Below are 20096 nucleotides of genomic sequence, written 5' to 3' on the forward strand. Positions count from 1 at the left end.
CTAATTAAATAAAATTTTCCAAAAAAAATGGGTATGTACAGTTTTATAACTTTGGGGATATAGCTCCCAATTGCTTCAGAAGGGTTAGATTAGTTCACAGTTCTACCATCACTGTATTAGTGTTTCCTATATTCCCATATTCCCTTTGCATCTATCATTTCCCTTTTTGGTATTATTAGCCAATCCGATGGGTGTGAGATGGTACATATCAGTTGTTTTAATTTTCATTCATTTAATTGTTAATGACTTAGAGCATTTTTTTTTCATAAGAACACTGACATCTTTGATTTCTTCTGAAAACTGCCTGTTCACATCCTTTAATCAAATGAGAATGGTTCTAATTGTTATAAATTTGACTCAGGACCCTTTTATATTCTTAAAAATCATTGAGGATCTCAAAGTTTTTTCCCCCTGTAGGTTACTATGTGTATATACAGATTACAACTGATAAATTTATAAAATATTCATTTTAAAGTAATACATTCATTACAGGTTAACATAAATAAAATGTTTTTATGATTATACTTTCAAAACAAAAAACAATGAAAAAGTGACTTTGTTCTATATAATTTTGCAAATCTCTTTAATGCTTTACTAATAGAAGACATTGGATTGTCATATCTGATTTTGTTTTCAATATGTTGTTTTGGATGAAGCATATTTTTTTAAAAGCCTCACAATGATATGTCATTGGGGAAGGGGAAGTATTTTTTAAAAAGCAAATAGCATCTTGTAGTATAAAAGTGGTTTTGAACTTGTAGTCTCCTTGAAAGCATCTCGGGGACTACCAGGAATCCTCTGACCACAATCTTAGGATGGCTGTTCTCCTAGAAGTTTTGAGGAAAACAATCTTTTCTTTAAAAAAACAAAACAAAAACTGTATATTAGATGACTATTCCAAATATAGTTCAATACTCTTCTTGAATAAACTCATAAAAAGCATTAAGCACTTAATATGTTCTAAGCCCTGATGGTACAAATACTAAAGCATGACAGAAAAGAGAAAGATAACACAAATACAGAAGTTCTGGTCATTGAAGGGAGATTTGGTGTGGAGAAGTCCCAAAGAAAAGTGAGCCAGTACAATGACAGATCCTTCCTAAATGCAATAGTAATACTAATTTGATTACAATTCTCAGAGCAATTTACATACTATATTGAATCTATTTTCACAATATGGATGTTAAACCAAAAGAAAAAATAAGCTGAAAGGGGTCAAAAAAAGAATAGTTTCTCACTGAAAAAAACAAAAATTCACAACATGAATGAGAACTCAATGCCTAACAGGTAGTCTTATTAGCAACTGTAAATAACCTTCTGAAATACAATATATGCAGCATTGAAACTTTTTAGTCATGAAGAGGTAAACTAATTAGAAACTTCATATCTATATATCATAAATACTTTCTTCAACAAAAGAGTCAACCATTGACTACAGTTAGAACAAAAGTCAAAATCAATAGTGAATTAAAAGGATAAAGAAGACACACCTTATAGTTGAACAGCTTCAACCTGACCTATTCAAATAAGCTATTAACAAAAAACGGGAAAGAGAAAAAATGCTGACTTTGATAATCACTATTTCCTACAGAACTATTTTAACCAACATAAAGCAGTCACCATAAAGCCAAAAGCAATCCATAAACCACCTTAGCCAGCAAACACTTGAACTTCTAGAGAAAAGAGAGACAACAGACAAAAGCCATGCCACTTGAAGAAATTAATGATAGGTGACTTAAAATATCAATTTTATTTTCAAAACTAATGTAGCAAGAGAAAATATAAATAGAAAGAACATTGAGACTTTGGAGTCCTAGGACCTGGATTCAAATCCTACTTCTGATACTCACTACTTATGTGACCCTGGTCAAGTCATTTGTTTGACCCTTATGCCTCAGTTACCTCATTTGTAAAATGAGGGGGCTAGACTAGATGGTCTCTGATGTTCCTTAAAGTTCAGAATCAATACACTCTTTAAAAAGAATGGAAAAAAAATAAAAAACAAAAATAATGGAAGGTTAGGACTTTCCCTCCTACTTTCTCATAGCTATGGCACCAAATCTTCAGTCTAGTCAGCTTTAACTACAGTTCAGATTTCTTTCTTCCCTACCACTCTGTTCCCTGAAATGATCACAATCCTCTTATTTGACTTATGAAGATTTTTATATCTAATCATTAACAGGAAAACAATCAGAAGTTTAAGATTAAGAAAGGAAAAGTTACAAACATTATATGATCTGTGAAAGAAAAAAAGTGGTTAGTAATTGAAAGCCAGTTCCCTTTAGTTTAGTTTTATATTATTTTAATAGTGTTGACACATTTTCAGTAATTCTTATGGTTCAAATCTTACTACAGAAAAAGAATTTCAAGGAATTGTCTGAATTCTTTGGTAGTATTGAAATTTGGACATTCTCTGGGTTTGGAACAAGGACACATGTGATACCCAGTGGAATTGCGCATCAGCTATCATCAGCTATGGGAGGGGTATGGGAGGGGAGGGAGGAAAAGAAAATTATTTTTGTATTCAAGGAATAATGTTTGAAATTGACCAAATAAAATAATGTTTAAATTTGAAGAAAGAAAGAAAGAAAGAAAGAAAGAAAGAAAGAAAGAAAGAAAGAAAGAAAGAAAGAAAGAAAGAAAGAAAGAAAGAAAGAAAGAAAGAAAGAAAGAAAGAAAGAAAGAAAGAAAGAAAGAAAGAAAGAAAGAAAGAAGAAATTTGGACATTCTCCATGTTGCTTCAAAGAAGTGGCACATTGTATGTGGCTTAGTATTCAGAACTTTTTATAACTGGCATTTCTTAGAACAAGTTTTGACCTGTACAAGATTTCTACCACTTATTCACCATTAGCAACAGAATTCCTGCTTACATAAAAAAGCATATGTGGATCTTAAAAATTTTTGATGAAGCATAGATAAAATCCACTGAAGCATGCACACTAGAAACATTTAACAAGTTAATTGAAATAGTTAACAAAAAGCTATTGACTTAACAAAACTACAAAATACAATAAACCAACACCTCCTAGTATGGTTTTATAGTTTCTATGTCAATAGATATAGTTATATTTAAAGATTAAAATAAATTACAAAATGAGAGCACTGGCTCTGGAGTCAGGGGATCTGGGTTCAAATTCTATCTCCAATGCTAATACCTAAAAGACTTTGGTCCTAATTGGCTTTTAGAACTATCTGACTGAACAGTATTTCTAATAACACGGAGACTTTTATATTATATATCACTGACCAAAGAGGAAAATAAATGCCTATTTTTACATACCTTCCAAAGAATAGAAAAATCGGGGGGGGGGGGGGGGGGGGAAGGGAGGGGGAATCTGGTGGGTAGCAAGAATATAGCATATGTATGCTCAAAAGCTCCAGTGGATCTGTCCTAAAGATCCTTAACCAAACATCTGTGAATATTTTAAAAATATTGCTAATTACTTCAATATAATTTATTTCCCTTTAATTTATGCATCTAAAATTATTATTCTGACAAGTGATCCATAGAATTCATCATCAGAGGAATTCAAGATTTTAAAAAGGTTAAGAATCTCTGACATTGGTTTTTCTCTGTACAAAGAAGACCAAAATGACATCACTGGAGATGTCTTCTGACTCACAGATAAAGTAGATTTCAGTGAGCCAGAGTTGCACAAAGTTGTTGGTGTTGGTCTCACTCTCTTCCAGATGACTGATGGCTGATGATGGCTCAGGATGCAGTAGATGACCTCAGATTCTTCAATGTCTAACCAATCTCTAAGTCCTTTGCAGTGCCTACTTCCACTACCTACATAGCTGTTGGAAGACACTCTCTAAACTCACAGATAATTTAAGGCCTATAGGTTATACTCAACCTAGTTTAGTCCATCTGCCAAGACAGTTTGCCTGGGTATATGTGATTTTTAAATCTCCTCCATCTTGCTTGGTCTAGCACCCAAAATTGTGCACACCCACACTACACAGGCATGTGCTAGTCAATGACAAATCAGAAATAACTAACTGTCCACCTGGGCTGTTCTAAGCCAAGCTTGAGCCACCACTGGCACGTGTGAGGCGCCGGAAGTGAGGTAGAGAACAGCCTCTGGAGTTCGCTGACTTCCTGTGAAGAGGGCTAGGCGCCAGTTCATTCTAGGAACTCAAGCAGGAAGGAGGCCCCGCAGGCAGCTTTCCTTCAGATTGGTCATGTGAGTGAAAGGACTGATTCCCTTCTCTGCCTTGGCCTTCCAAGGTCTAAACTCCCTCTGGCTCTGAGTTAACCTCTTTCCTTGTCCCCTTCTTTCCTTCTCTCGCTCTCCTTCTTTCTTATTCCCATTGTAATTAAATTGCCATAAAACTCCATTCTGACTTGAGTGTTTCATTTAGGAATTTCATAAGTGAATTCCTTGGCGACCTTAAATTAATATATATCAGTCTTTTAAAGTCATTTCAATATCACATATGACTACTGTGCATCTTGGAGCCAAGGGTGAGAGCAGAGTGACAGATAGATGGACATGAGAAGAGGATGAGCAGCCCTGAAAAGCCCTCAGACCAAAAGTACCAGACTTCCCTGAACACCTCACCCCTGATGTAGAATAAATAACAAAGCTCTCCTGCTTAGCTTTTAAAGACCTTCAAAATCTCAGTCTACCATTCTAGATTTCACATTACTCTCCTTCATGAACTCCACATTCCAGTCAAACTGGATTACTTGCTGTTCCCCACACACAATATTTCATCTCCAGGCTCCATGTGCCTTTGCTCAGGCTACTCTCCATATGTCCTCTTTCCTCTTCTCTGCCTCTTAGCATCACTAACTTCCTTCAAGGCTCAGCTCAAATGGTAAAGTAGAAAGAGCAGCAGATGTAGAGTCAGAAGCCTCAAGTTTAAATCCCAACTCTGCTTATGACCTATGTGACCTGATGCAAATTTATTCATTAGCTAAATCTTATCATCTCAACCTCAAGAACAGCTTTGGTTCTCAATGGCCAGCCCCTTCTTTCCTTTCACTATTCAGCCTCTTAGTTCAGGCCCTTACCACCTCTGACATGATTCCAATAGTCTCCTAGATGATTTGCCTGCCTCAAATCTCTTCCCTGCACATAAGCTACCCAAGTGATCTTCCTTTCGTTCAGATCTGATCTGACCACATCACTCATTCCTCTCTATTTAAACAACTCAAGCAGTTCCCTGTCACCTCTAAGATAGAATACTCCTCTTTTAGGTCTTCAAGCCTTTCAGGACCACCATCACACTGAACATTCCCTCTGGCTGCCTAGAATGCACTTCCTCCTAGCCTCCACCTCAGGAGCCCATCACTTTAAGATACAGCTCAAGCAACATTTGCATAAAACACTTCTGGATCATTCCACTATTGTGTATTCCCTCCCAAACAGCCAGGTATTTAACTATGTCATTAATATTTAATCACCTTATATGTACATATGTATGTTGCTCTTCCTCACCTCACCTTAGTATAAAATACTCATGAATGGGGATTGTTTCATTCTTTGTGTTTGTATTACAAATAACTAACATTATGTGCCAGATAAATCCTACTAACCATATTAGGTGATAAACAATCATAATTAATGAAAGATTAAGATTAGGCCAGCTGGTTGGCTCAGTGGATAGAGAGGCAGGCCTAGAGACAGGAGGTCTTGGGTTTAAATCAGACCTTAGAAACTTCCTTGCTGTGTGATCCTGGCCAAGTTACTTAACCCCCATTGCCTAACCCTTACCTCTCCTCTACTTTGGAAAAAGGGATGGATAAGGGAGGGAGGGAGGAGAAAATAAAAATTAAGATTAATCTATGATTAATGAATGACTCCAGGTTCCTGCGAAAATGCAACAGAAAAGTGTTTTATGTACCTCTGTGTATTAACATCAAGCAAGAAATAAAGAAACTCACTAGAGGTGTCCAAATGGAAGATTCCTTATAAATGCTAAGGTACATAAAGAACAAAACTAAATGGATTAAAATGCTTATTGTTCAGGCTAAGGCAGTGATGACAAACCTTAAGAGACAGTGTTGGGCCAGGCCTTGCCCCTCCCCTGCCCCTAAGACCAAGTCCATGCCCCTTTCCAAGTTCAGGGACATCCCCCCCCCCCCCATACCCCATACAGGGGAAAGAGAAAGTGCTCCCACTGGGCTGTTGGTCACAGAGGGGCAGGTGAAGTGAAAAAATGTCATTAAGCACAGTGGAGAGGTAGAAGGGAACAGCTCTGTCCAAGTCCCTCTGTCTTTCTAGTAATGAACTCTAGGGGGTAGGGTGGTATGTGTGCCCACAGAGAGCACTTTGTGTGACATCTTTGGCAACTGTGCCATAGGTTCACCATCACTGGGTTATGGCATGCAATTATATGGCAGTCAATAAAAACTGGCTTACTATATGCCAGGCACTGTGTTTTAAGTGCTAGAGATGCAAAGAAAGGCAAATTATTACTGCTCCCAAGGAGTGCATAGACTAACAAGGAAGATAATAAGAAACAATTTTGTACAAACTATGGAAAGGAGGACAGAAAGACAATAAGCATTTAAATAACACCTACTATGTGGCAGGCTCAGTGTTAAGCACTTTCTACAAATAATTTCTCATTTGATCCTGACAACCCCATGAGGTAGATGATGTTATCCTCATTTTACAACTGAAGATATTGAAGCAAACAGAGGTTAAGTGACATGTCCAGTGTCACACAGGTAGGTAATGTATTAGGCTAGATTTGAATACAGGTCTTCCTTATAGTAGGCCTAGCATTCTATCCATTGTATACCACAAGCCACCTTTACTAAGAGGACAAAGCAGAAATAATCAACAGAAAGAAAACACTATAATTAAAAGTAAATGACAAAAATCTTCTTATAGAATACAGGATTTTAGCTGAGACTTGAAGGAAGCCAAGGAAGCCAGGTGGCAAAGATGGTGAGGGTGAGCATTTTAAGAACTGAGGACATCCAGAGAATATGCCCAGGAGTTAGAAGATAGAGTGTCTTATATGAGGAATGGCAAAGAGATCAGTGTCACTGGACTGAAAAATACATGGAAGGTTGTAAGGGCCAGAATATAAGGGGTAAAAATATAAGAGTAGCATTCTGGAAGGCAATTTGGAATTATGACTAAAACACTGTCTGCCCTTTGATGCAGTCATAGCACTGCTGGGTTTGTACCCCAAAGAGGTCATAAGGAAAAAGACTTGTACAAGAATATTCATAGCTGCACTCTTTGTAGTGGCAAAAAATTGGAAAATGAGGGGATGCCCTTCAATTGGGGAATGGCTGAACAGACTGTGGTATATGTTGGTGATGGAATACTATGGTGCTCAAAGAAACAATGAAATGGAAGAATTCCATGTGAACTGGAATGACCTCTAGGAAGTGATGCAGAGTGAGAGGAGCAGAACCAGGAGAACCTTGTACACAGAGACTGACACACTGTGGTACAATCTAATGTAATGGACTTCTCCATTAGTGGGAATGCAGTGATCCTGAACAACCCAGAGGGACTTACAAAAAACACTACCCACATCCAGAGAAAGAACTCAATTGCTTGACCACATGGGTTGATGGGGATGATTGGGAATGTAGACTCTAAACGATTACTCTAGTGCAAATAGTAATAATATGGAAATAGGTCTTGATCAATGACACCTGTTAAACCCAGTGGAATTATGCACCAGCTATGGGACGGGTTTGGGAGGGAGGGGAGTGTGAATCTTAAAAATTCTCAGACTCTACCTTAGAACATTTGGTTAAGACCATTCCCCGTTTTAAACAATGCAGGTACTTGATCAGGAATGTGAGAACTCTTAACATTACTCCACCCATACTTAAGCATACTTTAGGGGAAGATAAAGTTGTAAACTCCTACTGAACAATGAAAAGTACTTAACCCATACTTAAAGTAAAGCTAAAACCTTTAAGCTGGGTCTATTTTTAGATCTAATACAAAAAGGTGCTAAGTACCTATGAAGGTCAAATTAATCACTAAAAGTTCTGTCTCTCTCTCTCTGGCTCGACTTTGTTCAGCTCAGAAGCTAAACTGGAGGGTCTCTCTGAACACTACAGTTTTGCTTGGAAAAGATCTTGTGGTGAGTGGATTAAAGACTGACTGGTCTCTCTTAGGGCTTAGGCCTAGGCCATGTTGGCCTAGGCCATTCATATTTTATTTCTCTCTCTCCTTTTTCTTAATTCCTTTATTTGCATTAATTAAATCTCCATAAAACCCAGCTGACTTGGGTATTTCATAATTGGGAATTTTTCCCATGGTGACCACTTCGTTTTGATATAAAATCAAGACCCTAAAAATTATCTTTATGCTTTTGGCTATTCAAAATCTTGAAACCATATTTCCACGGTCACAGTTTAAGGCAACCACTCTTTTAACTGTTACAGGAGGGAAAGAACATTAATCTTGTAACCATGGAAAAATATTCTAAATCAACTAATTAAATAAAATTAAAAAATAAAAAATAAAAGGTTTGGACTAAATTTATAAGAGTGTGAGTCTCCAGGAAATATCACTTAATTCCAAATGAATTTTTATGGTAATTTATTTACAAAAGGAGAAAGAGTTAAAGTAAGAATAATCAGAGAGAGTATTTACTCTGGCCTGATCTGAACCAGGCAGGGCTTCAGAGGCCCAGCAAAGGAGGCCCAAAGGTAAATCAAACAAGAGTTTTAGCAACAAGGTCTCCTCCAAGAAGAGGGGCCTCTCTAGAGGCTAGTACTCCAGGAAATCCAGAGAAAAGGGGTCCAGTTGAAGGCGAAAGCCCTTTTTCACAGGAAGTTCTTTTCACTTTTTAAAAACCATTTCTTTCATCACTTCCTGTGGCTTCCTTCCACTTTTATGTGAACAAATTATAGCTATAGTTTTGTTTAGAAATGTGGGTTCTGATTTGTCACCCACTTTCACACAAGTGGGTCACAGACCTCCCCATATTTAAGGATAGTGGGGTATATACACTTTTGGTGATTCAATTTAAGAATGGACAGGGGAGAGTTAATACCATCTTTACAAGGTCTAAGGTAAAAAAAAAAAGACTTACTAAATGCCATACTAAAGATTTTATATTTTATTTTATCCTGGAAGTTACAGTGAGCTAGTGGAGTTTCTTGAGTAGATGTTAACATGACCAGAATTGTATTTTATCATTCTGACAATGAAAGGGATATGGACTTGAATAAGGAGAGACTTGTGGCAGGTAGACCCACCAGCAGGCTACTGCAATAGTCCAGGCATGAGGTGATAAGGGCCTGCAAAGGGAGGTGGCAGTGTCAGAGAGAAGAGACATAGGCAAAATATGTAAGGAAGATAAAATCTACAGGTTCTGACAAAAGATTAGATATACAGGGGGAGAAGGGATGTTAAATGAGGAATCAAAGATGACACTTGGATGACTAGGAAGATGGTGAGACTCTCCACAGTAATAGGGAAGTTGGGGAAAGTTTGAGAGGAAAGATGAATTCAGTTGCAATGTCAACTGAGTTAGTATGTAAATATTCATTTAAAGCAAATGCCACAGATAGATGATGAGTGTTTTCAGGATCATAGGATTCAGAGCTGGAAGGTACATTATTAGCAATGATAAATCTACTCCCTGCATTTTACAAGTAAGGAAACTGAAGCCCAAAGAGTATAATTGAGTGTAACTTAGGTATATTTATAACTTTCTAAATATATAATAGAATCAATAGCTTAAGTGTTATACTACTATACTCGGGTATATGTTATACCATAACTCGGGTATAAAGTGACAGAACCAGGATGTGAACCTATCCCCAAATCTTGTGTTCTCCCTACTACATAATTCCTGATCCTTACCACTAACTACACTACAACTGAACCTGAATGCCTGGAACACTGAATGATCTTATACTACTCCCCAAGACAACCAATATTTTCTTACCTTCTGTGTTAATATCATATTGATTCTAATCAAATGTAAATTGGTTCCAAGGAAGAAGAGTGGTAAGGACTAGGCATTGGGGTTTGAGTAACTTGCCCTGGGTCACACAGCTAGGAAGTGTCTAAGTTTGACCCCAGATCTCCGGTCTCTGGACCTGACTCTCAATCCACTGAGCCACCTAGCTGCCCCCACCCATCTTTTTAACATTAGTATTCTCCCAGTGATGATATATGTTGGGAACCTCTGACATTATCTAAAGAATCAAAAGTTGAAGAAGGTGACCCAAAGAATACTGGGAAGATATATTGAAGACATAAGGATATCATTCAAGAAAAGGAAGTAGGTGAATCATGTCATGAGAACAAGTATAACTGACAGACCAAGTGCTATACTGATAGCCATGAAATGTAAAATTTATGGTTGGACTGAATATTTAATTGGTCTCCAGGGATTTAATTTCTAAATGCCAAAAGTGAATTAATAAAAAAAGTAAAATGGAACTTATGGTAGTTTATTTTTACAATAGAGGGAAGATATTGAGGGAGGTGGGAAGGGAGGAGGGAAGGAGGGGAGGAGGGGACAGAGTAGGGAAAGGAGTCTCAAAATGATGGGACTTTCCAGGAGGCTCAGGCCTCCAGAAAGGGCAAGGAAGGAAGTCAGCCTTTGACACTCACCAGTTATCAGTTCAATCAGAAGATTCTTTTATCAGCCTCAACTCCAGCAGGCTCCACTCCAAGCCTGTCTCTTTCAAACTCCCAGAACAACTGCCAACTCCTCCCAGAAGACCAACTCTCAACAACCAACCTCCTTTAGGCCCTTGTCTTTCTTTTAAAGACCTGTTTTTTTCTTGCATCACTTCCCCTAATTCCACATTTACCAATCACAGCTGATGCTCTACTCTAGGACTGCCCAGAAGGCAGTTAGTCAATTCTAATTCATTACCCACAGACCTCCCACCTCATTATTAAGTGGGAGATTTATACCCTTGGTGATCAGATCTAACATGGGCAGATATTCCCACTCAGCTTCAAGTACTATGCTTACATTAAATCAACAAATAGACAGGGGATTATAATTCAATCTTCACAATCAAAGACAAGCTAAGTACACTCATTGTTACAATCAGGAGAGAGCCAAATCCAATCTTCACACATGGAATAAGGCCTCCAGAGACCTGGAGAGACCTTCTTTAAAGGAGCTATTAGAGCAGTATGGTCAAGGAAAGGACAGAATAAGTCATAGATGGGAGAAATCTGCTCTAATATAAAGAATACTCATATCAAAGAGATTATGAATGGATCCTTTAAAATATTGAAGCAAAATTCAGTTTACATAATATTTTCCTCACAGTAACCTTTGGAGACAGGCAGTACAAGAATTACATTCACATTCCTGGATGAGGAAGCAGTGGTTTCTGAAGGATAAAGTGGCATCCCAAAGTAAAAGAGCTAGTTGGTATTAAACACAGAATCATAACCAGTGTTTTGATGTCAAAACAAGTACTCTTTCCACTACAACTACATTTATTGTTTTAAAAATCACTTCTTTAATATAATCAAGGGGAAATTGGTGGGGATGAAGAAGGCAGAGAAACTTGGATCTGCTGTGTTCACTTTGCCTTAAAAGAAATAAACAGAGGCATGGTTTTTCCCTCAATAGTGTCAAAAGCAAAGCTAGGGAGAGAAATGAAGGCTGGTAGGCCTGGGCCCCTCCCCAAAGAGAAGTTTCTGGGAGGGATTCACCAATGGGTGAAGGAAGCCAGCATGAAGGAGGCATATGCAAATGAAATGATTTGAGTTTAAGAAACAGTAAAAGATCTAGAGATAATCTACTCAACTACTATGAAGCAAAACTGACCTGGGTCAGGACTAAGTATCTCAGACAAGCCACATCCCTCAATACTTAGGCTCCAGGACTACATGGCCCTAGGGGAGACCAAGAGACAGGAGCAGAAAATGATCATCTATTTTTTACCACCCCCTTTTCACCTCTGACTCTGGGATAGGATAATCAAAACAAAAAATTAACACAGCTACAATAAAGACTGTGACAATGTACTACTCTAAAGCTACATTCAGATAGACTCTCCAAATGACAGTGCCATTTAGATGCGAGGGCCAATGCTTCTTTCCCAGGATACCATTCCCTCATCCCTAAAATTCATTTATCTCACCCCATCACTCCTAATCCCACTATTGGCTACCCTTTCACTCTGCTTTCTGTAACCCCCAATCTACAGTTTACAAATCTCCAAATCAAACCATTGCCCTCCCTCACAAGTAACTTTTTATATATTTTGTATTTAATTTTCTTTGTACATGATGTTTTCCCGCATAACCAATTGTTTTAAGAAACTTAGAACTGAATGTCCTTGTAGGTATCTCAAAAATCAACACATCCAAAACAAAACATAATTTTTCTTAAAAAAAAAAATTCCTCCTCCAAATATCCCTCTAATGTGAAGGACACCTTCTAGCATCCTGGTTTGTATTCCTGAATGTAAACTGCAACTTCTCACTCTAATTCATCAAACAATATCAACCAGTTGCTAAATCAGTCATTTCTTTTTCCAAAACACCTCCTATAACCAGTTTCTTTCCACTCACAAAGCTACCACCCTGGCTCAGGACTTCAATATTTCTCCTGAAGACTATTGAAATAACCTTCACTTTCAATTACCTCCACCCCCCTCCTCCAACCCATCTTCCACAAAGCTTCCAGAGTGATCACCTCACACCTCAAAAAACCCCAATGATTCCCTATTACCTCTAGGCTCAAAAACAAAACTCCCTTCTTTGGCATTTAAACTTCTTAAAAACATAACTCATTTCTCTTTCCAATCTTTTTACACATTTCTCTCCTCTCACACTCTAAAGCCCATTCATAATGGCCTACTTGGCTGAGACCTCAGACAAGATACTCTTATCTATCTGGGTGCCTTTGTAGTGATTATATCTTACCTATACCTGGAAGGCTCTCCCTTCTTACCTCTCTACCTCTTAGAATCCCTGGCTTTCTTTAATACTCAAGTGAAGAAGCATGATATGTAGGAAGGCATTCCCAGTCAGCTAATGCTTTTCCTTCTAAAGTTTCTTTCCACCTACTCTTTGAATCATTTTGTTGTTTAGTTGTCAGTAATGTCCAACTTTTTGTAACCCCATTTGGAGTTTTCTTGGCAAAGATACTGGAGTGGTTTGCCAATTCCTTCTCCAGGTCATTCTACAGAGGAAGAAACTGAGGCAAAAAGGGTTAAATGATTTGCCCAGGGTTAAACAGTTAGTATCTGAGACCAAATTTGAATTCAGGAAGAGGAGTCTTTCTTACTCCAAGCCCAATCCTATTTGTCTTTATTCATTATCTCTCCTATAAAATTAAAATTTATTAAGGGCAGGGACTATTTTTTGGTTTGTCTTTCAATATCCCCAGTGCCCAGCAATGAGTCAGGCAAGTGTATGTCTCTTCATGACCCCTTTTACAGTTCAGGAAACTGAAGAAAACTTTGATAAAGTGACTTGTCCAAGGTCACATGGCCCAGAAGTAGCTGAGTTCAGATAAGAATTCCCAGTTAAAATCTGCTAAGCTCCTTGAAACAGGGACTATTTAATTTTAGTCTTTTATATCCTCAACACCTAGCACAGTACTTGCCACATAGTGGGTAGTTAAAATTGCTTATTGAATTAAATTATATGCACACATCTTTAAAAAGTTTAAATACTACCTTAAAAATGTGAGAAGGAATATATATAACAATTTTGAAAAAGTTTAGTGAGTGAAACAACCAAGCAAAATCATCCTTCCCCATGGCACTTAAGGATAAAACTGAGAGAAATAACAAATGAAAAACAGAAAAAATCTTATCTAGACTGCTTTAAATTATTTTCTTCACTAATTACAATGAAGACATCATATTTGAATCCTAACATCATAGTCCACAGTGAATTACATGAAGTAGAAATAGCACTAAAGAGATAATAATAGCTAACACATGTTCTCATTTAATCCTCACAACTCAATAAGAAAGGCGTTATTAGGAGAGCTAAAAATCTCAATAGCTAAAGCGCAAGGACTAGAGACAGAAAGATCTATCTGGCCTCAGACCCTTCTTAACTGTGTGACCCTGGGCAAGTCACTTAATGAATTGATAATAAGACAGTAAGGGCTTATTTTAAAAATAAAATTAAAGTAGATGCTATTACCACACACGGTAAGACAATGCTGGAAAAGACATTTTTAAAAACTCTACCTTCCATCTTACTGTGTATTGGTTTCAAGGCAGAAGAAGAGTGGTAAGGCAAATGGGGTTAAGTGACTTGCCCATCAAGCCTAGCAATATTGTAGACCCTCTTGCCTGAAACTCTCAATCAATAAAAAATTCAACACAAGGTGCACACTAAAACAACTAAAAGATAAATACCTATTATCCAAACAACTATATGCAAGTCAATGATAAAGCATAGACTTGATATCTTAAACAAATCCAGCATATATGGACTAGCTGGGCCCAAAAATCAGCAGGAGGAAGAAGATTGCACTGAACTGTCTGAGAAAATGCTCAGTACATTAATGACTCCAAGTTTCTCCCTGAAACAAAAGCCTTTTTTTTAACACCAATACTCTTCTGGTGATGCTATAAAGTTAAGCATTACGAAATGCCATAGTGTCCAAAAAATTAAAATTGAAGCTTACCAAAGAATATTGTAAAGGGTGAGCACAAGATGGCTATTTTAAAGGATACCAACCAAAACTGCTCAGGATGAAAAGTGTATAGCATCAGAAAAGCATGATTGGAAAAGGTGGTTTGATCATGTGAAAAGGAAGAATAATTAAGGATAGCTCATATATTCTAGTGGTATTCATACAAAAAGAACTCATTCTACTCTCTATCTGCAGCTCTGCTTGGTTTCAACTCCAGGGAACAAGATGCCCCTTCCAGGATAAACTGACCATTTTTTGCCCCTTCCAGGATAAATTGACCATTTTTTACCTCAATGGCTATGTCCAACCCAGTCTTGGACACTTTCCCACACCTCCCTCAGCCTCCTTTCCCTTCTGATTGGGAGGCTGAAGGGCAGATTACCAAACTCTTCCCAAAGCCTTCTCCAAAGCACAGAAACTGGACTTAACAGTTCACTCTACTCTCCATCTGCTGCTCTGCTTTGTTTCTCCAGGTACACCATGATGTCCTCCATGTCCTTTTTCTAAATGGTTTTTGTGTTGTCTTTCTTGAAGATAGGCACTATCTTTTTATTAATTGTAGCCTCAAAACTTAGCACAGTTTGTGGCATATGGCAGATGCTTAATAAATGTTTATTGGTTGTCTGAATCCATATATAAATTCACAGAACACAGAATAGTTTTATACAAAATGAGATGGCATTGATGAGTTGCAATCTTCATTATTGAGGTGAATATCCATAATGAAGAGATCATCACAAATTTATTAAGGTATCAAAGAGTTTTTTAAAAGCTTACAACTTATAACTTGACCTCTGTAAGAGGGATAGAAGTATTCAACAAATATTTATTAAGTACCTACTATGAACACTATAAGGACTAAGAAACAAAGACAAAATGACAAAATAGGAATCTGCAATCTACTGAGGAAAGAGTGACTACAAAATGAGCACAAATAAATTAATCTGAGGAGCAGTAATGATAAAATCATAAAGGTGCTCTAATCAAGCTCCTTCCATATTTATAAGGAAAAAGATGCACAAAGATACATGCCCATTTTCCCCAAATTCAGCACACTACCCAATGCCCTCTGCTTTCTTGAAGAATTGTCAGAGGACAAGTTGAAGGGAACTAGAGAATAAGCTACTATGTTCCCAACTGAGGTTAGCCACTTAAAGTTATGCAGTTATGGGCCTTTTCTTCAGCTGCAAAATGGAGAGAAAATACATACACTCTCTCCCTCCAAAGAGTGCCCAATGCAAGTGTTTTATAAACCAAACTACAAGGCTGGTATAAAATCTGAGCTATCATTAGTCAAGTGTTGAAGATGAATCACATGATCCCTAAAGATACTTTCCAGCTAACTTAGTGTTCTATGCTTCCACCCAATGCACTTGTTCCTTGTAGCATCTCTTATAACACCCACTCAAAGGTTCGCTCGCATGCGCACACAAACACACACACACATTTTTCCTTTTGGTTTGAAAAAAGTATTAATCACTAAGGGAATTAGGAAAGGTATGCCCAATGAGCTCATCAGAAACAAAAACCTTGAAAAAAGATAGGAATTTTAAGAGACAGCACAGAGAGGAGTGCATTTATTGAAATGTTCAGATTAGAGAAGAGTTAATAGGCCAGATAAACCAGATCAGAGTGGGCAAAGAATAATAACATTTGCAATGAGACTGTAAAGGTTGGCTGGGGCCAAACTGGGTATAACTTTTAAGTGACAAGTTTATAATTTATTCCAGAGGCAATAGCTGAAGCCCTCACATTTTTTAAGCAGAAGACTAACAGGGTCATTCATTCTCTTCCTTTGAAAGATTATCATCATCATCAAGTGATGGTGTCTTTTACAAAATCATTAAATTTTTCCCCCTTCAATTTTTTTCATTGGATGTCAAGGATGTCACATAACTATGGAAGAGGTAGAGTCTTCCCATTTAAGTACTATATTGTTAATTGGTCATTTCAATTGTGTCCCACTCTCTGTGACCTCATTTAGGGTTTTCTTGACAAAAACACTGGAGTAGTTTGCCAATTTCTTTTCTAACTCAAAATTTTACAGATGTGGAAACTGAGACAAAGAGTTTAGTGACTTGCTCAGTGTCACACAGCTAGTAAAAAAATCTGAGGTCAGATTTTAAATCAAGAAGATGAGTCTTCCTTGACTCTGGGCCCAGCATTCTATCCACTAACACACCTAGCTGCCCTTAATTACCATTATCAAGACCATATATCTCCAGATAAAATTCTTCACCTACTGGGAATCTATTTTCCCAAAATAATCCATAAATTTCCAAATCTTATCAGAGTATAGGGAAAGAGATTACTAATCAAAATTTCAGAGAAAACTTTCCTAACTTTTACAGCTGCTTCATCTCCAACTGACCTATGGAAGAAAACACACATTCTCTCTCTCTCTCTTCCTACAGGCTTTTTCTTCCATATTTTTATACTTAGCAATAACACAATATTTACAACCAATTTATCATTTCTCTACTCACTCCTGTACCTAAAAAGTGAGTACTTAGAAGGCCTGTGTATTGACCTCTTCTAATTAGAATGGAAAGATAAAACACATAAAACCTTTAATAAGGCTTTCCATTTTTCCTCAATCATGCTTAAAAACACCCTTCCACTGCGCCCTTTTATAAAGGTTTAAAAGAAAAACCTTTTATGCGTAAAAATTAGTATTTTCCTGATACAAAACACAATCCCTATGCTACAAGAATAGAGACCCTAGATTCAGAGACCCTTTATATTTAAAAAATTACAACATTACCAAGAACCTGTCAATAACTAAGTAGGGTTATCTAACTTATTATTTGTGTTAGCAACCTACTGCAGATAATTAGACAGTAGGTTCCAGTTGTCTACCAATTAACCTCTGGATCCTATGAACTGAGATGATCATCCATTTCCATCAAGGAACAAGTTATTCTAAAATGTCACATTCAAGGCTGAGCAGTGTATTTGCATAGACAGAAATCTACACGTGCCAGATCCTCTCATGTCATTCTAACCAGCTCTACACAAGATCAGAAACAAAAAGTTTTATTCCTTAAAAATCATAGTAAAAAAGTATGCCATTTATTAATGTGGAGACAAAAATACTATCTCACTGATATACCACATCTAAGCCTAGACAAAATTAAAAGTGACCCCGAAGCATGCATATACATATATATATATATATATATATATTTTTTTTTTTTTTTGCTGCATCACAAAGTCCCCTAAAAGAAAATGGTCCACAGATCCATAGGCCGAGTCGCCAGCAGGGCCCACGCCTCCTCGTGAAATCATTCTCTTCGAACTTACTCAAATTCTTTATTCGGGGAAAATGAGTGTAGTAAGTATATGGGGTCCCGCCCTGCAGGCTCTACTGGAGACCCCCAGACGCTCCATCATTGTGTCTAGGACCACCACCTCTTGTTCCAACTTGCACAAACTGTCCCCAAAGGGCCCCAGGCAACCTGAATGAAGCCCGTCCCGGCCCGTTGTCCGCCGTCCCCACCAGGTCCCCGCTGCGCTGGGGTCTCTCGAGCTTCCCTCCGCAGGAGCTCCCTCACCCAGCCCCCGGCCCGGCTGCCCTCATCACCCGATTCCCCGCGGCGCACCCGGACAGTAGAAGAGGCAGGCCCGCACAATCTCCGCTTGTCGCTCACCGTTAGGCTCGGCTCAGTCCTGCCCTGCCTGGCCCGGCTCGCCTGCTCCCTCCACGCCGCGCCACGCGATGTCAGTTGGACTACTGCTGCGCACAATCTTCCACGCGCCGAGATCCCCGTCGTCTTCTCCCGGGCCAAACGCCGCTTCTAGGAGCGCGCCATGTTCAGTGACGTCAGCATCAAAGCCCCGCCTCCCCCAAACCACACAAATTCCCGGCGCATTAATTTTGCGTCACCGGATCCCTGAGTACGAAGGGCAGAGAAGACCCGGAAAGATAGAGGTAGAAGCCACGTGACTCGTGAGCCCTCAGCACGTGTGCGTGTGTAAGGAGGCTCACTTTTTTTTTCCCTCTTCTAGAACTGCCGCAACCTTTCTGCGCCTGCGTAGTAAAGCCTGGGTAGAGTGGAGGATGAAGAGGGGGAAGGGAGGGAGGATCAACGCTGGAATGTATCATCCTGGTAACCAGTAGCTGAGGTAGTGGTGGTCCAAATATTGTGCGAAAGCCGAGGGTGCCATCTCCTGGCTGAAGGAGGGCTAAAGGAAAAAACTTCCCTTCTCTTGAAGTGCGGAAACGTTTTATCTTTTCGGACTTGCAGAAGGTAGCAATGACAAAGAAGCTGAGGAACTGACTGCTGAATACAGCCCACCTGAAGGGCTAAACCTAGGCTGTTGGGGGCAGCGTAGAGAAGGGAAAAGAGGTGAAACATTCTAAGAGGACCCTTATTGGAATTCGGGCTCTGCTGCTCTTCAACTATCTATGTGACGTTGGGCGAGTGTTCCACTTCACCTCTCTGGAGTTTGTATATACATTGTATATGCATTGTATATACAAAGAATCTTTGGGACAAAGTGATCTTCCCTGGTTCATTCTAGTTTTTAATTGTGTGTCCTTGTATACTTATAAACTTCCATACCCTCTCACCCAGTAGAATGGAAACTTCTTCAGAGGTGGAACTGCATATAGTTGTTTTTTCTGTTTTTTTTTTGTTTGTTTGTTTGTTTGAATTTTGATTAACCAAAAAAAGAGATAGTGGACATTTCAAGTTATAAAATGAATAATTTTGATTACATTAAATTTAAAAGGTTTTGTACAAACAAAACTAATGCAACCAAGACTGGAAGGGAAACATCAAGGTTGTAACAAATGTATCTGATAAATGTCTCATTTATCAAATACATAAAAATCTAAGTCAAATTTATAAGTATGCAAGTCATTCCCCAAATGACAAAGGGTCATAGGATATGAATTGGCAGGTTTCAGATAAAGAAATCAAATCTATAAATAATCATATAAAAATGTTCTAAATCCTTCTTGATTAGAGAAATATAAGTTAAAACAACTCTGAGGTACCATGGCATACCTATTAGATTGCCTAATATGACAGTAAAGGAAAATTATAAATGAGAGATCAAGTAGTATAAAGAGAAAAGAGAAGACCTAGGACAGAGCCTTGGGAGACACCCATTATCTGATCTGATCTTCACAACTATATGAAACACGAAGTACAGATTATTATACGTATTTTACTACTTATATGGAAGCTATTTCTTGCAGTTAAATGTTATATTTGCATACTATCGTTTCTTTTCCTTAATGAACTCCCACTTCATTTCCTTTTTTTTCCTACTTGCCAAATCTTCTGACTGTAATGAGAAAGAAAAGAGGATGGAACAAGGGGAAAAGTATGTGTATTGCATCTATTATGTGCCAGGCACTCTGCTACATGCTTTTTACAAACATAATTTGATCTCACACGAATTATTTATTCCCATTTTACAATTGGGGTAACTGAAAAAGGCGGATGTTAAGTGACTTGCCTAGAGTCACAAGGATAGTGTCTGGTTGGATTTGTGGTCAAATC

General features: G+C 38.1%; 1 protein-coding gene across 1 annotated transcript in view; it reads right to left on the bottom strand.

Moving 5' to 3' along the window:
- The window catches only part of IPO11 (importin 11), a 197492-nt gene extending 179128 nt beyond the window's left edge, over positions 1 to 18364 (bottom strand). Inside the window, exon 1 of the mRNA XM_007486378.3 lies at positions 18234 to 18364. The gene's annotated coding sequence lies outside the window, so the exon portion shown is untranslated. The remainder of the gene's footprint in view (positions 1 to 18233) is intronic.
- Between the last annotated feature and the right edge of the window lie 1732 nt (positions 18365 to 20096).

This window comes from Monodelphis domestica, chromosome 3 (genome assembly GCF_027887165.1).
Source record: "Monodelphis domestica isolate mMonDom1 chromosome 3, mMonDom1.pri, whole genome shotgun sequence".
Classification (NCBI taxonomy): domain Eukaryota; kingdom Metazoa; phylum Chordata; class Mammalia; order Didelphimorphia; family Didelphidae; genus Monodelphis; species Monodelphis domestica.